The following is a 20765-nucleotide window of genomic DNA, read 5'->3' on the forward strand; positions in this document are numbered from 1 at the left end:
TACGTAATTGATTCCGTCCGGGCGCGGATGCAGCCTCCTTTGTATCATGGCAGAGCTACTTGTTACACCTAACCTCCACCCACCCCTGAAAACGTCTCAAACCGCCCACCCAAACATATTTATTATGATTGCGTAAAATTGGTCGCGCGCAACCCCCGCCCGAATCCGACCGTCGCGCTAGACGGAGACGCGGCCAGCGCGCCAGACAGAGAGGGGTTGAGAGATTCGCGAGAGCGTCGAGGGCTGCTGGAAGCTGGCTTCTCAGTCGCGATTGAGAATCCGTCTCGGCCATCGAGGCGCACACGCTACCCGCAACCCATCGTATCTGAGAGTCGGACAGGTAGACGTGAGCGTATAGCAGCAGCAGCAGCGATCAGAACTGAGTCCGGAAAGGCGCTAGCCACGACGGACACTTTTGTTCCGTGAATGGGCGCTGAATATACGGTGTCGCGAGTACTGTATTAGTACCACGGACGGTTTTTATGAATGGGATTTTACGCTAGATCGTTTCGCGTACTTAGAGAGGTGGCTTGACTGATATGAACCAATTTGTAGAGTGATATTATTGATAAAACATGGTCAGTGTTACTTGCAGTGAGCTTTTAATGTGCGTAAAGTGTTAACGACAGTTCTAACAGGTTGTGGGTTTACATATTCTAAATAACTGTTGAACTTTTCTGAAAGGTAATTTTTATATAGATATCGGGTTTTATATAGATATAGTTATATAAAAATAGGTATTAAAATAAATAATAGACATATATATTAATTTAACATCAACATTATTACTGATATTGATTTATTTAATTATAGTTAAAACAATGAAACACATATAATTGGAATTATAGAAGACAATAACTTAGATCTAAAAAAATATAATATTTTAGTTCATTCTACAGTAAATGCTTTTTTTACAAATAATGGAACAACTTAATATACATTTTTCTTTCACCTTTATTTTAATACAAATACTTATTATGTGGACTAAAAATAATTATTAGGAACAATTACAATATATAGATAATTATTATAACTCTTTTGTTGTTACAGTATTATTAATATTTTTCTTATTAATCTTATTGATTCTTATTAAATTATCTTATCGAATATATGTTTTCGTATTCTAAAGGTTATTCAAAAAGGTATTTTACTTTTTGTACCAATTTATTACCTATATTATAATAAAGCATAATTTTATTACTGAAACAATTTCCTGGAACTTACTGGAAGCAGTAAGTATATGGACATATGTCCATATACTAAATTTTAATAAAACCCTTTTCTTATAACATTATTTTTAATAGTTTTCTTGTACTATAGGTACTATACAGAGGTGGCTTGACTGAAATGAACCAAATTTGTAGAGTGATATTATTGATAAAACATGGTCACTGTTACTTGCAGTGAGCTTTTAATGTGCGTAAAGTGTTAACGACAGTTCTAACAGGTTGTGGGTTTACATATTCTAAATAACTGTTGAACTTTTCCGAAAGGTAATTTTTATATAGATATAGGGTTTTATATAGATATAGTTATATAAAAATAGGTATTAAAATAAATAATAGACATATATATTAATTGTAACATCAACATTATTACTGATATTGATTTAGTTGATTATAGTTAAAACAATGAAACACATATAATTGGAATTATAGAAGACAATAACTTAGATCTAAAAAAATATAATATTTTAGTTCATTCTACAGTAAATGCTTTTTTTACAAATAATGGAACAACTTAATATACATTTTTCTTTCACCTTTATTTTAATACAAATACTTATTATGTGGACTAAAAATAATTATTAGGAACAATTACAATATATAGACAATTATTATAACTCTTTTCTTGTTACAGTGTTATTAATATTTTTCTTATTAATCTTATTGATTCTTATTAAATTATCTTATCGAATATATGTTTTCGTATTCTAAAGATTACTCAAAAAGGTATTTTACTCTTTGTACCAATCTATTACATATGTTATAATAAAGCATAATTTTATTACTGAAACAATTTCCTGGAACTTACTGGAAGCAGTAAGTATATGGACATATGTCCATATACTAAATTTTTATGAAACCCTTTTCTTATAACATTATTTTTAATAGTTTTCTTGTACTATAGGTACTATACAGAGCTGGCTTGACTGAAATGAACCAAATTTGTAGAGTGATATTATTGATAAAACATGGTCAGTGTTACTTGCAGTGAGCTTTTAATGTGCGTAAAGTGTTAACGACAGTTCTAACAGGTTGTGGGTTTACATATTCTAAATAACTTTTGAACTTTTCTGAAAGGTAATCTTTATATAGACATAAAGTTATATAGTTATGAAAAAAAGGGCATTAAAATTAATAATAGACATATATATGAATTGAAACATCAACATTATTACTGATATTAATTTATTTGGTTTTAGTTAAAACAATGAAACGCATATAATTGGAATTATAGAAGACAATAACTTAGATCTAAAAAAATATAATATTTTAGTTTATTCTACAGTAAATGCCTTTTTTTACAAATAATGGAACAATTTAAAATACATTTTTCTTTCACATTTACAATATATATGCAATTATTATAACGTTTTTCTTGTTACATTATTATTAATATTTTTCTCGATAACATTTTTTAGTATTCTAAAGGTTATTCGGGAAGGTATTTTTTATTACTGAAACAATTTCCTTGCATCTGAACTTAAACATTGTACTGATACGACGAATATTGTTCTTGGAAGTTATAATTATATGAAATTTATTACATATTTTATATTTTTAATACAAAATTCAGATTCTCTGTTATAAAAACCGATTATGTAGAATAAAGAAAATTTTCGGATGAAGAGTATATTTGGTATTATACAAGATAATAACTGTGTTACTAACAGTGAACGCATAATGTGCCTAAAATGTTAATAGGAGAAGAAAATAAGTTCAACAAGAAAACAGGTTGTTGGTTTACATTTTCTAATCAGTTGAACTTTCATAAAAACTATAATCATAATGATTCTTATTATCGTCTTATTGTCATTTTATGACTAGAAAAATTTTTTTGAAAGTCGAATAATTGAAGCTGTTAATTATATGAATAATTATGTTGTATAATATTTGCAGTAAAAATGTTTATAATTAAATTCAAAATTGTAAATTCATTAAAGGTAAATTTCATATTGACATGAATATGATGATATATAGTTTATTAAAGCAATAGAATTGTAAAGATACAACTAAACAGTAACTATAGAGGAGTACTAAAAGTAATAAACGTTTTTGTTCTTACATTATTACTGAATTATTAGAAGCAGTAACAGATACATATACTGAAATTTAATGAAACCTTATTCTTACAACATTACGAGGTTTTCCTTTTTTTGCCCGATTAAATTATTTTATTAAATTTATTTCTTACTCTTTGTATTATTTTTTATAATGAAATATATATTATTTTTTTATTGATACACATTTCTTGCAATAAATCTTAAAGTTATACTTATTCCATACATAATGTTCTTTTTAAAAGTTAGATTTCATGGTACAAAATTCAAATATTCTTGTTTAAATAGTGATTTTATAGAATAAAGGGAAGGCGAATTAAAAGTAGTAATGAACATATGTAAATTTATCGATACATTGAATATTTCTCTTATAATATTGTTGCTGATCAGTATTTGATAGTCGATAAAATGATGAAACGTATATAATTGGAATTATATGAGATAATGAGAAGCAGATAAGAAAAAAATGTTTGGATTGATTCTGCAGTAATTTATACTGAATATAATATGTTGCTTGTCTTAAAAATAGTTAATGCGTATTGTACAAATATAACATAGACTAAAATTTTGTAGGAAAGTTATTTTTACTTTTTATACCATTTGATTACATATATTATAATAAATCTTTATAATGTAATACTAAAAGAATTTCCCATCCACTGATTTTAAAAATTGTACTAAAGGCACAAATAGTATTATTTTTGGTTATAATAACTAACTTGGTTATAATACAATAAAATAATATAATATACATTTTTAATCACATCATTTTTGATATGAAATTCCGATTTTCTTGTATAAAAATTGATTATATAGATATATGATTATTAGTATAGATATTTGATTATTATTATTTGATATTAACTTTTATTTTCTTTAAATTATATTCCTTAATAATTCTAAAGAGTTATTAAAGAAAAATATTAATAGTAAAAGAAATTCTTGTCCAAATATTTTCAATAATCACAAGACCTCCAATAACACCCCGAAATTCGATGATACCGACAAAGAAATAAATTAAAAGCGCGACCCAATAACAAGTATATTCGAAATGTAATTCTGCTACAGGCCTTAAAATAAACCGGCCAGGTTTATTTTATTCCGGCATACCCTTTAAATTCGATACAGTTTTTGCAAAAGCTTATGGGGTGATGATTAATTTCTTGGAAGCCACATTCAATAAAGGACTCCTTTGCAATTGCATTGATGCGAACTGATGCGTTATAATATGACGCTTTGTGTAAGCTTTTTACGGTGCTTTTCTTTTATCTCACCCTTTACACGGGTATTCTGAATAATAAGCTGTTTTTAAACTGAATTTTATCGGCAAATGGATTCTGAAATTTCCTATCTTAATTAAGATTCTCATCATTTCATTATGGTTATTACAGTGCAGTTGGAATTTTGGGAATACAAGGAAATATTTTTTTATTTATTTATTTTTTTTTTATTACTCTTCGTGAGTCCACAATCTGCCCTATTGGCAATAAGTATTTCTTCTGTTTATATTATATATACATGGCATGTAGAAAATCACTTCATTAAGCAATCTTCTGTATAAAATATTATCTTAATTAATTAGTCTTATTCTAATGCTTATTCTAAACTCTACATATGTCCAGTAATCAGATCAGGTGGTGTTAAACGTTTTAGTCTACGCACTTCACTATCACGTCGCATATTTAGCTGATTAGCGAGTACATTGGGATGCACTGACACTCTTTCGAAGTACTTCACACAAACACGTTGGATTACACTCGTTATAGGTTCTAGAGGAATATCGCGTTGTATCACTTTATTTGAAATATAGTACGGAGCATCAACAATGGCACGCAACACCTTATTTTGGAACCGTTGAATGATGGATATATTAGATTTGCTAGCGGTACCCCATAGTTGAATTCCATATGTCCAAATGGGCTTGAGTATAGACTCATACAGCAATACCTTGTTATCTAATGATAACTTGGATTTGCGCCCAATGAGCCAATACATTTGATATAATTTTAGTCCTAGTTGTTTCCGTTTAGAGAGTATGTGCTTCTTCCAGGTTAGGCGTCGATCTAAATGCATACCAAGATATTTAACATGCTCTGCTTGGGGGAGTTGACGATGATTGATATTTACTGGTAGACATGTTCTTCTACGCAGGGTAAACGTTATATGCGTAGATTTTGATTCATTGGCTTTAATGCGCCATGTCTTCAACCATAATTGTATTTGCTCTAGGTGGGTTTGTAGGTTTATTGATGCTGTGACTGGATCTTCATGGGATGCTAAGATTGCTGTATCGTCTGCATATGTTGCCACGGTAGTTATTTTTGTGGTGGGCAGATCAGCCGTATACAGAAGATACAGTACTGGACCCAGTACACTACCTTGCGGAACTCCTGAATATATGGGATTTAATTCGGTATGTTCATCGCCTTGATTTACAATAAAATGTCTGTCAGTGAGATACGATTTTAGTAGCTGATAGTCCGGATGAGGGAGAAGTTTCTTTAGTTTAACCTGCAAGCCCTTATGCCATACTTTGTCAAAAGCCTGAGATATGTCTAGGAAAGCAGCCGAACAATATCTTTTGGCATTTAGGTCAGCGTTTATTTGGTTTACAAGTCTATGCACTTGTTCTATAGTCCCATGCTTATTGCGAAAGCCAAACTGATGTCCCGGAATAATTTTTCTTTTTTCTATTATATAGTTTAGTTTTTTTATGTATAGTTTCTCGAAAACTTTCGATATTATTGGTAATAAACTTATAGGTCGGTAGGAGGTCACATCTTCTGGTATTTTTCCTGGTTTAAGTATCATTAATATTTTAGCTACTTTCCAGATACTAGGGAAGTAATTAATTCGTAGCATAGCATTAAATATATATGTTAATAGTTTTATAGCCTTTTCTGATAGTTCTTTTAAAATTTTGCCAGTAATTAAGTCATAACCAGGAGCTTTTTTAATATTAATCTCTCTCATTATTGTATGTTTAACTTTTTTGACCGTTAATTTCTCGTGCGGTAAATCCATTTGAAATGGCGAATCTAGAAAGCTAGTAATTTTATTTTCGTCATCTTTATGTAGCTGAGACTGGAAAGGTTTAAAAACATTTTTTAAGTGTTTTGAGAAAATGTCGGCCTTCTCTTTATTGCTTCTCGCCCAATTATTTTCGCTTGTTTTAATAGGTGGGTTATGCTGCTGGGATCTCCTAAGCTTTTTTGTTGCTTTCCACAACGAATAGTCTGTAGCCTCAGTTGATGTCAAGTTTTCTAGGTATTCTTGAATGCCTTGGTTTTGTTCAATTTGGATTAGATCTCTCAGCTCTTTTATGGCCCTATTAAATTTTCTTTTATTCTCTTCAGTCCGTTGCTGTTGCCAATTTCGTCGTAAGTTTCTTTTTTCTGCTATCTTTTTCTGTATTGTACATGATATATGTGTATTTTTTCTTGGAAATGTTTCACTGTTGGGAGTCGCGGAATATGCTGCCTCCTGTATATTTTTTGTAAGATTTATTGCTGCTGTTTCTATATCCATTTCAGTTTGTAACGGTAAGTTTAGAGAGATATTTTGGTCTAAGTTTTCTCTAAATGAGGGCCAGTTAGTTCTATTATTGCACAGAGAAGGGGGTTTATCTTTGATGGTAATTTTTGAAGAAATTGTTACTATTATTGGTGAATGATCAGAAGACAGGTCGAAACATGATTCTGCCTGACACTTTTTTGGATCAATATTTTTTGTAATACAGAAATCTATTGTATCTGGTTTTTTATTTCTGTCTGAAGGCCAATATGTTGGTTCACCAGTAGAGATATGTTGTAAGTTATCTTTCCTTATGGCTTTGAGCAGTTCTCTACCTTTTGAGGTTATTATTCTTGAACCCCACATTAAATGTTTTGCATTATAATCTCCTCCTGCTATAAATCTATTACCTAGCGTACTGAAGAATTCTTGAAATTGTTCTGCCTTGTTGTTATGTTTGGGTGGGCAATAAATCGCAGAAATTGTTAATGGTCCATGGGCTTCCTCTATGGTTATACTGGTGGCTTGCAGGTAGTCTTTGCGGAATTTTTCTTTTTCGAAATGCTTTATATCATCTCGAATTATTATGGCTGTACCTCCATGTGCTTTATCATCAGGGTGATTTGTATGATAAAGCTTATATTTAGGAACTTTCAGATAATTCTTGTCCGTAAAATGTGTTTCGGAAACCATCATAACGTCAATATTTTGTTCATTTACGAACATTTTTAGTTCCCTGGCGTGTTGTTGGAGCCCATTGGCATTCCAGACGGCGATTTTGTAGCTATTGCTTTCAGGCATTAGGCAAGTTTGCTTACGACGGTTGTGAGTAGACCAAGCATCGTACTCATTTGATCCATTAGTTTGGCCATCATATTTTCTAATCTTGAGATGTTGCTAGTTTCAGTAGGTTGAGATATTGTCTCTCGTTTTTGTGCTGAACCATTTTCAACTATTTGGGCATAAGTTATGTCTGGTTGACTTGTTCTGGTGGGTAGTGGTAGATTGGTAGTAGTGGATTGTTTTTGTTGATGCCTTTTTTCCCTTAAGGCAGGATAGAGTTTCTGCTGTAGTTGCTTGTGAACTGCGCAACCCTTGTAGTTCGCTGGATGATTTCCGTTACAGTTAACACATTTCACTTTTTCATCGCGAACTTTACGAGTACAATCTCCTGTCTTATGTTCTCCTGCACATTTTACGCATCTATATGATTTGCGACAGTAAGTCTTTGTGTGCCCGTGCGCTTGACACCTTGTGCATTGTGGTATAACTCTTTTTATATGTGGTGGCTCGCATTTAATAATATTATTTTCCAATTTGGTGATTTCATACACCGCCTTGTTATTTCCATTAGGTTTTATGTCTATATAAAACATAGGCAGAGGTTTTTTTGTCGTGTGATGTCGTATATTGTGAATATTTACGACCTCGTGGCCTTTTTCAGCTAGTGCTACCTTGATGGTGTTAAAGTCCGTCCCGTGATGTAACCCTTTTAATACGAATTTAAACGTTCTCTCGGATTTTGGCCTGAATGTATGGTATTGGGTGTTTCTTTCATCTAATTCTTTTATAAGAACTTTAAAGTGATCCGCTTCGAACAATTGGATTTTAATTGTTTCATAGCTCACTGTTTTAATTGTGTAGTTCGTAGTAATGGTTTTCAATAAGTCATGGATGTTTTTTATTATTCCTACCTTATAGACTGTTATTGGTGGTGGTTTGGGAACAACTTTTTCAGGGCTTGGTTGTATGTTCTCTTCAATTTCTTCCGACAGGTTGCTAAAACTGTTTTTTGTCTCTATCGGTTTCTGCAACCAATAGTCACTGATTCTTGTTTGTTTCCTCGCGATTTCTTCTTCTGGACTTCTCAATCGTTTTTTGTTAATGACTGTAGTCCATTCTGATGGTGGAGTTTGCGTTATTGCTGTTTGTTCTAATCTTATATCAAAGTGTGCAGGTGATTTGGTTGAATCGCTATGGTTTGCCATTTTTTAATTTTTAATATTTTATTTAATTTACTTCCAGAGGATAAAAAAAATAAAATAAATACATTGTTTATTTCACGCACTTCATTTTTCCCTTACGTTATTTTAGCACTAGTTTTTTACTATAAATACTATAAATGAATTTCAAAAGGACTGTTGTAAAATAAGATGAAATAATTTTAAACACTAATAAAAATGAGATGCAGTCCTTTTGTCTGGTCACGTAAACACGTATTCACTACACTTTAGGTCCACTGAGAGACGGATATCCGCATCTGTTATGCGTTTTTAACACTCAATTAAATAACCGTAATAAAATACTGGGTTTTTTTTTAAAGAAAGGTATCTTTTTATAGCTTGGACCGTATTGAAAATACGTCTTCACCCTACGAAGGTTGGAACTGAACTGAAGGAAATATAAAAATAACGTTTTATGTTGCGGTATTATACGTGAAGGGTCTTGTCTTTTATATTTCAGGTTTGCTCTTAATTAGTGTTATTATCTCAAAATCAACTAAAAAATTCATAAAAACATTATTCAATACAGTAAATCTAATTTCAAAATTATTCTATGAGGGGAAGGATGCCTTTTATATTTCGGGATAGCTCATATTTAGTGGTGTTAATTCTCCTCCGAGTAAAAAAATACATAACAACATTATTTCACACAGCAAACCTAATTTCAAAATGATTCTATGAGAACGGTTGCCTTTTATATTTCGGTATTGCTCATATTTAATGTTAATTTAGTAGTCTCAATTTCTCTTCCGAGTAAAAAATACATTATTTCAGACAGCAAATCTTAATTTCATAATTATTCAATGAGAACGGTTGTCTTTTATATTTTGGTATTGCTCATATTTAATGCTATTCATTCTCATCTGAGTAAAAGACAGAAAAAAACATTATTTCTTTCAGTAAACGGGGGTAATTAGTGCTATTAACTCTCATCTGAGAAAAAAATTCATAAAAACTTTATTTCGTACAGCAAATCCTCTAATTTTAAAATTATTCTATGAAGAAGGTTGCCTTTTATATTTCGGGATTGCTTATAATTAGTGTTATTCATTCTCATTTGAGTAAAAATATCATAAAAACATTATTTCGTACAGCAAATCCTCTAATTTCAAAATTATTCTGTGAAGAAGGTTGCCTTTTATATTCCGGGATTCCTCATAATTGGTGCTATTAACTCTCATCTGAGAAAAAAATTCATAAAACTTTATTTCGTACAGCGAATCCTAAAATTTCAAAATGATCCTATGAGGAAGGTTGCCTTTTATATTCCGGGATTGCTCACAATTAGTGCCATTGACTCTCATTGGAGAAAAATATTCATAAAAACTTTTTACGTACAGCAAATCCTCTAATTTCAAAATTATTCTGTGAAGAAGGTTGCCTTTTATATTCCGGGATTGCTCATAATTAGTGCTATTAACTCTCATCTGAAAAAACCTTCATAAAAATTCATAAAACTTTATTTCGTACAGCGAATCCCAAAATTTCAAAATTATTCTATGACGAAGGTTGCGTTTTATATTTCGGGACTGTTTTAAATTAGTAACATTATATTTTTTTACTGTAAAATATATGTTTTAATACTTAAAATAATATAATATAAAATTTTAATAAACCCTAAAAATATTTAGTAATTTAACTATTTTTTTTGTAAATATTATTGCTAATATTTCATAAATATATTTCATCAGTTAAAAAATCGAAAGAATAATATTTTATAGCAACATTAACTTGATTCTTGCATTAAACTTACTGTATTATCTCAAACTTGTTAAAAATATTGAAATATCAAATAAAATATAGCATCAATTAGCATTATCGTCCTAATGGTACCATAAAATTATATCACCATAGGTAGAATATTTATTAATTTTCTCCTTTTATATAATGATCACATTCTTCAGCCTGATTAACGCAAGTAACTATAAGATATCTTAAATTAATTAAAAATAACCGTAAGATCACATAAAGGTCTTTTATCTATTATAGTGTAGCAGTTATCCTTCGAGTATTTCTTCACGGCTGCTATATATATGCTGTTATGTCTTTTTTTTAATGAAAATCGTTTTTTTAAGAATATCTAGAGGGCAGAGGGAGACAGAATGCCTTCTTCAGTTTTAAAAGATATATTATATTCTGGACCATCTTTTTATGCAATTAGTTATATATTAAAGCAATTATGTTATTATAAATACGAAGAAATGCTTGAAAAACAAACTACCTCTACAAACATAGTAGATTAAAATCTCATCAGTAGTGACAATTCACATAAACCTTTAGTGTTATATTCATATTTCCATCTCTTATCAAGGATATGTCTTATCTCTTATAAAATTGTATATAATTTCATACATTTGTATTCCATATATTTTTGTTTGTTTGGCAGTTTGAATTTATGAAAGAACTACAATAAATCATTACTTGTATTGCAGATGTAAAATATATCACGTCTAGTTTTGAATTTTTCGTAAAAAAATACGTGGTACCTAAGTTATAGGTTAGAAAACCAGTATTAAACGATTATATTGACAGTTCAGTTAGTGTTAGGGACGATACTAAATTAAATAAAATTTTATTGGTTTTATCGATGATATTGTTGATGTGTGATATATGCCGATGAGTTTTTGTGTAATGTTTGTAAGACCTAATAGTTGCATATATAGTTTACCAAACTTTAGTTGTCCCCAGAAATACAGCTTAGTTTAATTTATATATCAGCGTCAATCTTTGTTTCTGATAAATAATATTGTTTGTTCAATCATACTATCTGTTCATCGGCATAATCCAGCAATGAACGCCGAACATCTAACATAACGGGGATAATTCCAATTGTTTTTATACTCGGTAATACGATTTAATTAATTTTAATTGCTATCGTCCCGTTGTTTTTCCAGATCTTTTTCCATGTTGTTATTTTTCGATATCGTTTTTGTGCTCCAGAAACGAAAACAAACAATACAGAAATTGTTTGCTTCAAATCTATAAAATTCTTTCGCTTTGCTTTGTGTTCGACCCACAGCTTCTTCCTTCGTAACTGGAATTCGTCGATTTTACGGACCCCTAATAAAGGATATTGTATTTGATGGAAAAGAAATAAAATGGATTTTTTATTATTGGACTGTTTCGTAATTAATTGATTATTGTTGTAGTTAATCTTTTAACGGAATTAGATGAAAAAAACACTGCATATTATGTTTTTGATGCAGTATTTTTTATATACAGTTTATTTATTATGCTTTCGCGCGGGTGTTATATATAGTATTTTGGGTTTCCATCCGTGTTTAATTCTCGCAAAAACCTATATATATATATATATATATATATATATATATATATATATATATATATATATATATAATAACCTAACCTATATATGTTTATATAGGTTTTTTACATATATATGTTCCTTATTAAAAGTATGGTTCCAAGCAATATAACATAATGCAATAAAAATATTATATGATATATAAATATTTAAATTAATACCTTTTTAATTAAATTCCTATATGGACACATTATCACATTATTTAACGTACTCTTATGAGAACAAAATATGGAAATATATATTCTGATAAGCGCCATTTAAATACTCAAGCAGTCAAAGAAAGTTCTGAAAGTTATTAAACTCTAAAAAAAGTTAATTTAATTGCGAAAGGCCTCTCACCCAAGTGGTATTTATAATTTAGCATATAAATGTAATTAATTTTGATCCTTTTTGTCAAATGAACGCTTTAATTAAAAACGTTATACAAATTATTGTATTTAAAAGTATTGCTCATACTTAACTGATAGATTTATCCATTTTTATCAAGATTTCTTAAAAAAAAAACACAAGATGATACAATGACGTCACATAGTATTAGAGTCAATCGTTATTATTTAGGATTTTTCTGATTTTTAGGATTAATTTTAAAATAATTCACCACAGGTTCCGCAGTACCAAATATTGCAGGTAGTAAATATATCCAATATTAACGTTAAAAAATAATATTGACAAAGAATTATGGTAAAAATGCAAATATAAACAGCTATTTGTGTTTCTCTACTGTTTCCTTAGATTTTTAATTTGGTTTATTACAGGACATTGAGATAAACAACAGAATCTAAAGACAAATTGGTACATATTCAGAGTAAATAGTATTATAATATATATATATATATATATATATATATATATATATACATATATGTATATATATATATATATATATATATATATATATATATGTATATATATATATATATATATATATATATATATATATATATATATGTATATATATATATATATATATATATATATATATATATATATATATATATATATATATACACGGTATATATCTATGCTTTCAACTAAAGCAATAGATGAAACTTAAAAAAATATATGCAATGTTTCTTTTACAAAAGAAATATTATTTATTTATTGGGTTACTGTGGAATTTCTACCGCTATGCCATCAATAGTTTTCATAAGGATGGAAGAACATTACGCTAGACAAAAACCAGGACAGATCAGACTTAAAATCAAAGTCAGCAATCATCATAAAAGCAACATGGAATCTCTACTATCAATTTATTCGATACAAGCAAAGTCCGTATGTAGAATCTACACATATACAATCATAGCTCTATTCTTTTAACATTTCATATTGTCCTTCATTTATTTCATTATAATTAACGTAAAATCTTCTTCCTTTAGAATAGCATAAATATCCATAAACTAAGATTATGGATTATTAATAGTTAATAAATCTAATGTTCCCAAATTGCTGTTTAACTTTTTCAGGCCTCCTAATCTTCAATCCAGCCAAACTTCAATGTTGTGGAATGATGCTATATAATCAATAAAGTGTGATTTTGATGATGTATGCTTACATAAAGGACATCGAGCCATATTTATCTCTAGTTTTACTTTTACAGGGTCAACTATGCCTAAAATATAATGAATATAATATAAAATTGAATCCAACTTGCAAAATAAAAATAATAATCGACAGATAAGCATTTGGAAGGAATGTTCTCATATGTATATTCAGTTTAAAATTATTATAAAAGCGTCTTTAACAATATTCATAAATCGATAATTTATTGTCTACTTTCTTTTACTGTCTACTAATTATAACCAAAATGTGAACAGTACAAGAAAAGAGCATTTACCAGTCCCAGGATCGAACTCTAACTCTTGATTGCTTGTAAAAGGCACCGTTAAAAAATCAAGCGGAAACTACCGAAGCTATGATAATGTCAATTAACTCATTTATGTTAAACATGTTTAAAACATATATACATAGTTGGTAAACCCCAAATTTAAAGAGTTCAAGAAGCTAATAGAATAACCAATAAACCTAAACTAATTTAGAGTTCGTACTCACAATTTAAGAGCATCTGTAGAAAAAAACATGAGCCCCTAAAATAATTAAACTCCCATTAAATGTTCGGAACCTTTATCGGTAGATTTTTTATCAAAACTTTAGTGTTTTCTAAAGAAATCAAATAAACACTTGTATTTTATTCGATTTCATTAGAATTTTAACTAGGCGCGTAAATCCCTTTCGGTAATTTACGATTGTTATCGAAACCTTATCATCACAAGCGCATTTCCATAGAAATAACGCATAAAAAATCGGTAAGAACGCATGAAACCTATTAAAAATCGAGTAAATCCGAAACGGTGTAATCGACATAACCATCCATTGTCGGCCAAGGTACATAAATCAATGAAGATCGAAGGTTTTTGCAGCCGGGTCGGCGGGAAAGCGAAAATTGGCCGGAAAGTATTTTAAACCACCCCAGCGAGAGATAATTTCAATCGCTTTTCAATTTTTTCTAACCGCGAGGAAGCCGGAATGATATCGGAAAGGGATACGACCCTTGAAAAGGAATTAATTTTATTATCATATTTTTGGAAACGCATCGGGTATACCGACCGGGATACTTCGCGATGGACTAGTGCAACTTTACATTATCCCCGGGGATAGGGGAGAGGTCTCGTTTCGAAAAGGGTAGATAACTGGATATTTATTTTTAAAAAATTCAACGGAAACACAACTTTTTAATCTTTTTATTGTTGTTTACGGTGTATATTTGAATATATCAAGTCTAGTAGATAGAAAATCCATTATGTTTATAGTAAATTTTATCTGGCTCTATAAAAGTCCGATAGATTCACATTAAATTTGATAATTTATTACTAGCTACAGTGACTAAGTACAACGTGGGGCAAAAGTACCGCTACCATTTTGATTGCCTATAACTTTGCTCAAAGGAAAGACAAGTAAATTTGGTTTTCATAAAAACTTTCGGCTCTTTTGAGGAATTTTTCATGAACTTTAAGATGTTGAATCGTTTAGGGCTTCTTCACATAAACTTTTGATTTTAAGAAACCCCTTAAGGAAACGTCTGGTGATGTTAAATCCGGAGATTTAGCTGGCCATGCTAAAATGCCACTTCACGAAATTAATTTTCGTGGAAAAACGTCATTCATTAATTGAATTATTGAACGAGCTGTGTGTGTTGTGGCCCCATATTGCTGAAATCCCATGTCCTCTAGTCCTTGCTCTTACCCTTCAGGCAAAAGATAATTTCGAATAATGCCTTGGTACTATTCAGCAGTAACAGTAACCACAACACCTTAGTCATTTCAAAATAAAATAGGGATCAATGATGTTTCCAGCATAAATACCACACCATACAGTTGTTTTTAGCTAATGCAATGATGTTTCATGAATTAATTGAGGATTCTGTGTTCCCCAAAATCAACTGTTCTGTTTATTGACAAATCAGTTTTCAATATTCGCCTTAACTGCATGCACAAATGTGTAACTGGAAACCACGCCACGACTTGGCAACACTATCGAGCACCAGAGCCACATTTTCAGCGTTACGAGACGTCCATTGTCTTCCAGAACGACGCCTGTCTGTTGTACCGTACTGTCGAAAATTAGTAGTTATGTAAACGATAAATTGTGGTTTTTGTGAGGCACTTCACGATTAGGATATTTTTGACGCAATTTCCACTGAGTGGCAATAATGGAACGATTATTTTCAATAAATATTGTCACTATCACCTGATAAGGATCTTATATTTATACTCTTTTAAAAATTCATGATATTTCATTCAGGTATCTTCTACTAAATATTGATTTTTTGAAGATCAAGAAAATCTAAATAAATACAAACATGACTTTTTTTATCTTGTTAACTAGAATATTCAAACAAATTCCAGCAAATGTATACCTTACAGGCGTATGTTCATATTGTATATTGCTAATTTTCTCTATTAAGTAATAAATGTAAACAGTCTATTAGAAGTGAATCGTATAAAATTGTATTTTGCCAGGTTGTCAGTTTTTATGAATTGTATAATATATAGGTAAAATGTGTATGATTAATATTTTAATATACCTATTGAACCATTTTCTCCAGAATCTACTCAAACCAACGTTCATAATTATACGAAGTCACGAACTGGGCCAGATATAAAATCGCGTCTTTAAACGCAAAATCGCGCGATAAAATCGACGTTGCCCATTCGACAGGAACGAGCCTAAAGTTATGCAAACAAATTTGAGCATACACCTAAAGAAATCACGTCGTTCCATCGCAATTTGCCGAATTATACATTCAAATTGTGAGCCGTACAAAGACAGAAAAAATGCGAGAGACCCCAACGGCTAATATCGTTACACTTAAAAAAATTGAATAAAAACCGAGAAATATGGAGAGACAGAGAGAGACAGAGAGAGAGAGAGGCTCTTATGCAGGCGGAAGGCTGAATTTACCGTTGATGATGGCGCCCCCTCATTTCAAAGAAAAGAACACAGCTTCCCTTTAAAAGGGAACGAAACTAGGATGTGAAAAAGAGAAAAGCTTCTTATATTAAAGTACCGATGAATAATATTAGCAGATATTCTACGAGAAAATATTAGAAAATTCCCTTTTATTAATATTTATTAGGATCATCGAGAATATATATATATATATATATATATATATATATATATATATATATATATATATATATATATATAATAAGTGTAAATTACTACCGCACTGAACATTATAAAAAAGTATCATAAGTAAGATCATTTTCAGAACTGTAAGAACTTCAGAGCTCGAAATGTAAGTATATATGATTGTTACATACTTGTATGTTACTAATCATAAACACATATTCGTATATTAATTAAAACAATAACAAAGAAAACTAAGCATTTTATTTTTTACAATATAGAAATTATATTAATGTATTCATAATCATTAAATGTACTATTGACTTATCACAAACAAATTGACACCAACATTTTTTTTAATTATTTAATTAATACATTTTTACTAGTCGTTTCCATCTAACCTACAATTTGTCTTTATGATAACTTAAATCTAGGTATATAACTAGGAGGACCCATCGGCCCTAAGTCCCAGTCTCTGAAGTAATGTTTATACATGTCACTGCTGAATTTTTTAATATATGTACCTCACTACACAACATTACATAAGATCAGATGGTTTGAGTCTTTTGAGTCTGTGTCCTGTTCTGGTGGTATCCAAAAGTTGCAATATTTCAATATTCGTATGAGAATCGAGTCTTTCCTTATACCCCCTTGCAATTATCTTGATTTCTTGACTGACTGCGGGTATCTGAAGGTCTCGATGTAGGTAATCAGTCTTATCGTATTTAGATGCACCCTCAATACCTCTCAGGACTTTGTTCTGAAAAATTTGTATTTTATTTATGTTACTCTTTACAGAACATCCCGATAATTGAACTCCGTATGTCCATATAGGTTTCAATATATGCTTATATAATAGCAATTTATTATGTACTGATAATTGTGATTTTCTTCCAATTAGCCAGTAATAATAAAAAATAATTAAAATTTTTAACACATAATAATAGTCGTAATAACTAAACAAAAATAGACAAAAACCTTATTTAACCTATCTACTACACGTATTTTATAATCTCCTATATACCCACAATTTAGCTCAATACCCATCTAGACATATTTATCTAATAACAATATTATTAAGGAACTTACTAAAAAATAAAAAATAATTGAATTTTATAACACAAAAAAACATTTTAAAACAAAATATGTACATAATGATTGTTGTAATAACTAAATAAAAATAAACAAAAACCTTATTTAGCCTATCTACTACACGTATTTTACAATCTACTATATACCCACAATTTAGCTCAATACCTATCTAAACCTATTTATCTAATAACAATATTATTTTAACTAGTACCAACTGTTCACTTTCAAGTTGGTGCCGAGGAATAAATTGGATTTGTTTTATTCGTATTTTAATTTTAAAAACCCAAACAGTTATATTAATTTAGATTTGTTTTGTTGGTAATTGAATTTTTTGTGTACGTCACAAAATTATATTATTATTCTTGTATAAACGTGACTTCAAAATGATCAGTTGGTAGTAGTTAAAATAATATTGTAAATAGATAAATAGCTTTAGGTAGGTATAAAGCTGAATTGTGGGTATATAGTAGAATATATAATACGTGTAGTAGATTGGTTAAATAAGGTTTTTGTTTATTTTTATTTAGTTATTAAAAGGATTATTATGTACATATTTTATTTTAAAATGTTTTTTTGTGTTAAAAATCTAAGTTTGATTATTTTTAAATTTTTGGTGAGTTCCTTATTTATTTTTTGAAGTCGGTTCAATTTTTTTGTTAAAAAATATTTTATTTTTCCCTCTTTAGTGTTAGATATTATATATTACGCAGTTATTTTAATTAATATTACAATGGATAGTATAAGCCAAGTAAAGATGCAGCCCGTATGAGGAAAAATAGGCATAAAGAAACAACGATTAAAGTTAAACGCTTATTTCTATGAGGTCTTATATGTTTTAGTTAGTGCTTAAATATCAAACTGAATGACTTTTATACTTAACGTCTTCCGATTTTCCGTCACATCAGCTTGGCAATAACATTATACCCAAATATCTGATTATTTTAGATAAAAATATCTGAAAACTTCGTACGTGACTTTGAAATTTAAGCGTTCCCCTCGATTTCCCTCCTTCCCCTTCCCCCATCAGATCCTGACTTGGTTCCAATGAGACTACCTCGGAAATGCACTCTTTATATATATATATATATATATATATATATATATATATATATATATATAGATGTTAAAACATATCTCAAATTATTTGGTTTTGTTATCACAGTTTGGTTTGATGCCGATTCACAAACTTTTTAGTTCAACTTATGTTATATGTATACATTCAACTTCTTTTTAACCGACTTCGAAAAAAAAAGGAGGTTCTATGTTCGGCTGTATATATATATATATATATATATATATATAGTCTATATAGTAGTATAGTATATATATATATATATATATATATATATATATATATATAAGTTGGTTAAAAAGAAGTTGAATGTATATATATAACATAAGTTGAACTAAAAATTTTGTGAATCGGCATCAAACCAAACTGTGATAACAAAACCAAATAATTTGAGATACGTTTTAACATCTATTAAGGAATCCAATAAAAATGAATCCGAACAAAAGGTAAATAATTTCGGGAAGGAAGAATTAAAAAAAAGAGAGACAGGGCATACTTGATAATGTAATTAAATTAAACTGCTCTACCGTAAGGAATAAGGAATTTTTATTTCTCTATAACTCGGCCCTAAAAGCTGCCGTTCGGAATTGGGGCAAGGCTAATATTTTCCTCAATAGATTTATGATTTTCTTGTACCCGGGCGGCGTTATGAATTGAGGAAATTTATAGTTTTAACATGAAAATTTTATGTTCTTTCGCATTTGGATATTACGGCCATTTTTACAGACCTCTGCTTTTATTTAGTAGATTGTCTCGGATAAGATGCCGTGTTTTTATGTTGTGCCTGAATTTATCATGAATTAGCGATTATTTTTTTAGTATTTATTCATAATTTTAGGAAATACTGGCTCTTGGAACATCAAGTTTTCAAAATCCTTACTTTACCTAAATATTACCCCCTTTTTCAGATATATTTTACGATTGAAAAAGTGTGGTGTGGCTTAAGTTAACGTTTATATGTAGATGAATTGTGCAAATATAAAATATTTATGTATTGCATTACAAACCTAGTCTATTCAAAGTTTATTTTTATATGCGTCATCAAGATGTTTAATGTATTGCCTGCCGCAGTTTCCTTCTCATTTTATACCAGTTAAAAAGAGACACAATGCTGCCTGATTAGTTCGAACAGGTAAACGAATGAGCCTGTCAAAGTCGTCCGGTTGTCAGACGTATGCAAAATTTTTGAAAGCAATAGTGATAAGAGGTTATACTCTAACCTATAAAATATTGTGACTGTATAATTAACTGTAGTTTTTAGATGTACTATAATATTAAAATAAATTATATTTGCTAACATTTTTGTTTAATTATTTTATATGGATTAGAATTTTGTTGTATGTCAAAGCCAACTGAACTAAAACTCAGAGTTGATGCGGCAACATTGCGACGTTTTGACGTAACAAATATCGATGACGCATATACAAATAAACTTTGAATAGACTATATATTAAACGTTTCGTATTTTTGTACGACTGGGCGATGTTGCCAGAGCTGGCAGAACGCTAACCTTTTAACTGTTTCTATTAGATGTATATCGAGTTTCCTCTTGTAATTTTATAAATCTAGTCCTGTAATATCATATGAAAAGTGATGCCAGTGGAAAGTGATTATTTGCTTATTAACCGCCTAGTTTCAAAATAAAATTTGCTAATTTTTGAAGTATTTTTAACATAATTAAAATAACAAATAACATAACAAATTTTGTTTGTAAGAAAAACTGGGTGGCAGAATTGAAATCAGCAGTGCGTTTTTTAAAATTGGATTTAGATTTTGAAGTATTTACTATTTTTGACAATTAACGGCCTTTTATTGTATTAAAAATCGATTCTCGTCATATCTTCATGT

At 29.7% G+C, this 20765-nt stretch overlaps 1 protein-coding gene across 1 annotated transcript in view; it reads left to right on the forward strand.

Moving 5' to 3' along the window:
* Positions 1 to 263: 263 nt before the first annotated feature.
* LOC143197969 (discoidin domain-containing receptor 2) overlaps positions 264 to 20765 on the forward strand; it is a 623414-nt gene continuing 602912 nt past the window's right edge. Inside the window, exon 1 of the mRNA XM_076406850.1 lies at positions 264 to 684. The gene's annotated coding sequence lies outside the window, so the exon portion shown is untranslated. The remainder of the gene's footprint in view (positions 685 to 20765) is intronic.

This window comes from Rhynchophorus ferrugineus, unplaced genomic scaffold (assembly GCF_030347505.1).
Source record: "Rhynchophorus ferrugineus isolate W39M unplaced genomic scaffold, kcgeb_rfMv2 rfM6, whole genome shotgun sequence".
In the NCBI taxonomy this organism is placed as follows: domain Eukaryota; kingdom Metazoa; phylum Arthropoda; class Insecta; order Coleoptera; family Curculionidae; genus Rhynchophorus; species Rhynchophorus ferrugineus.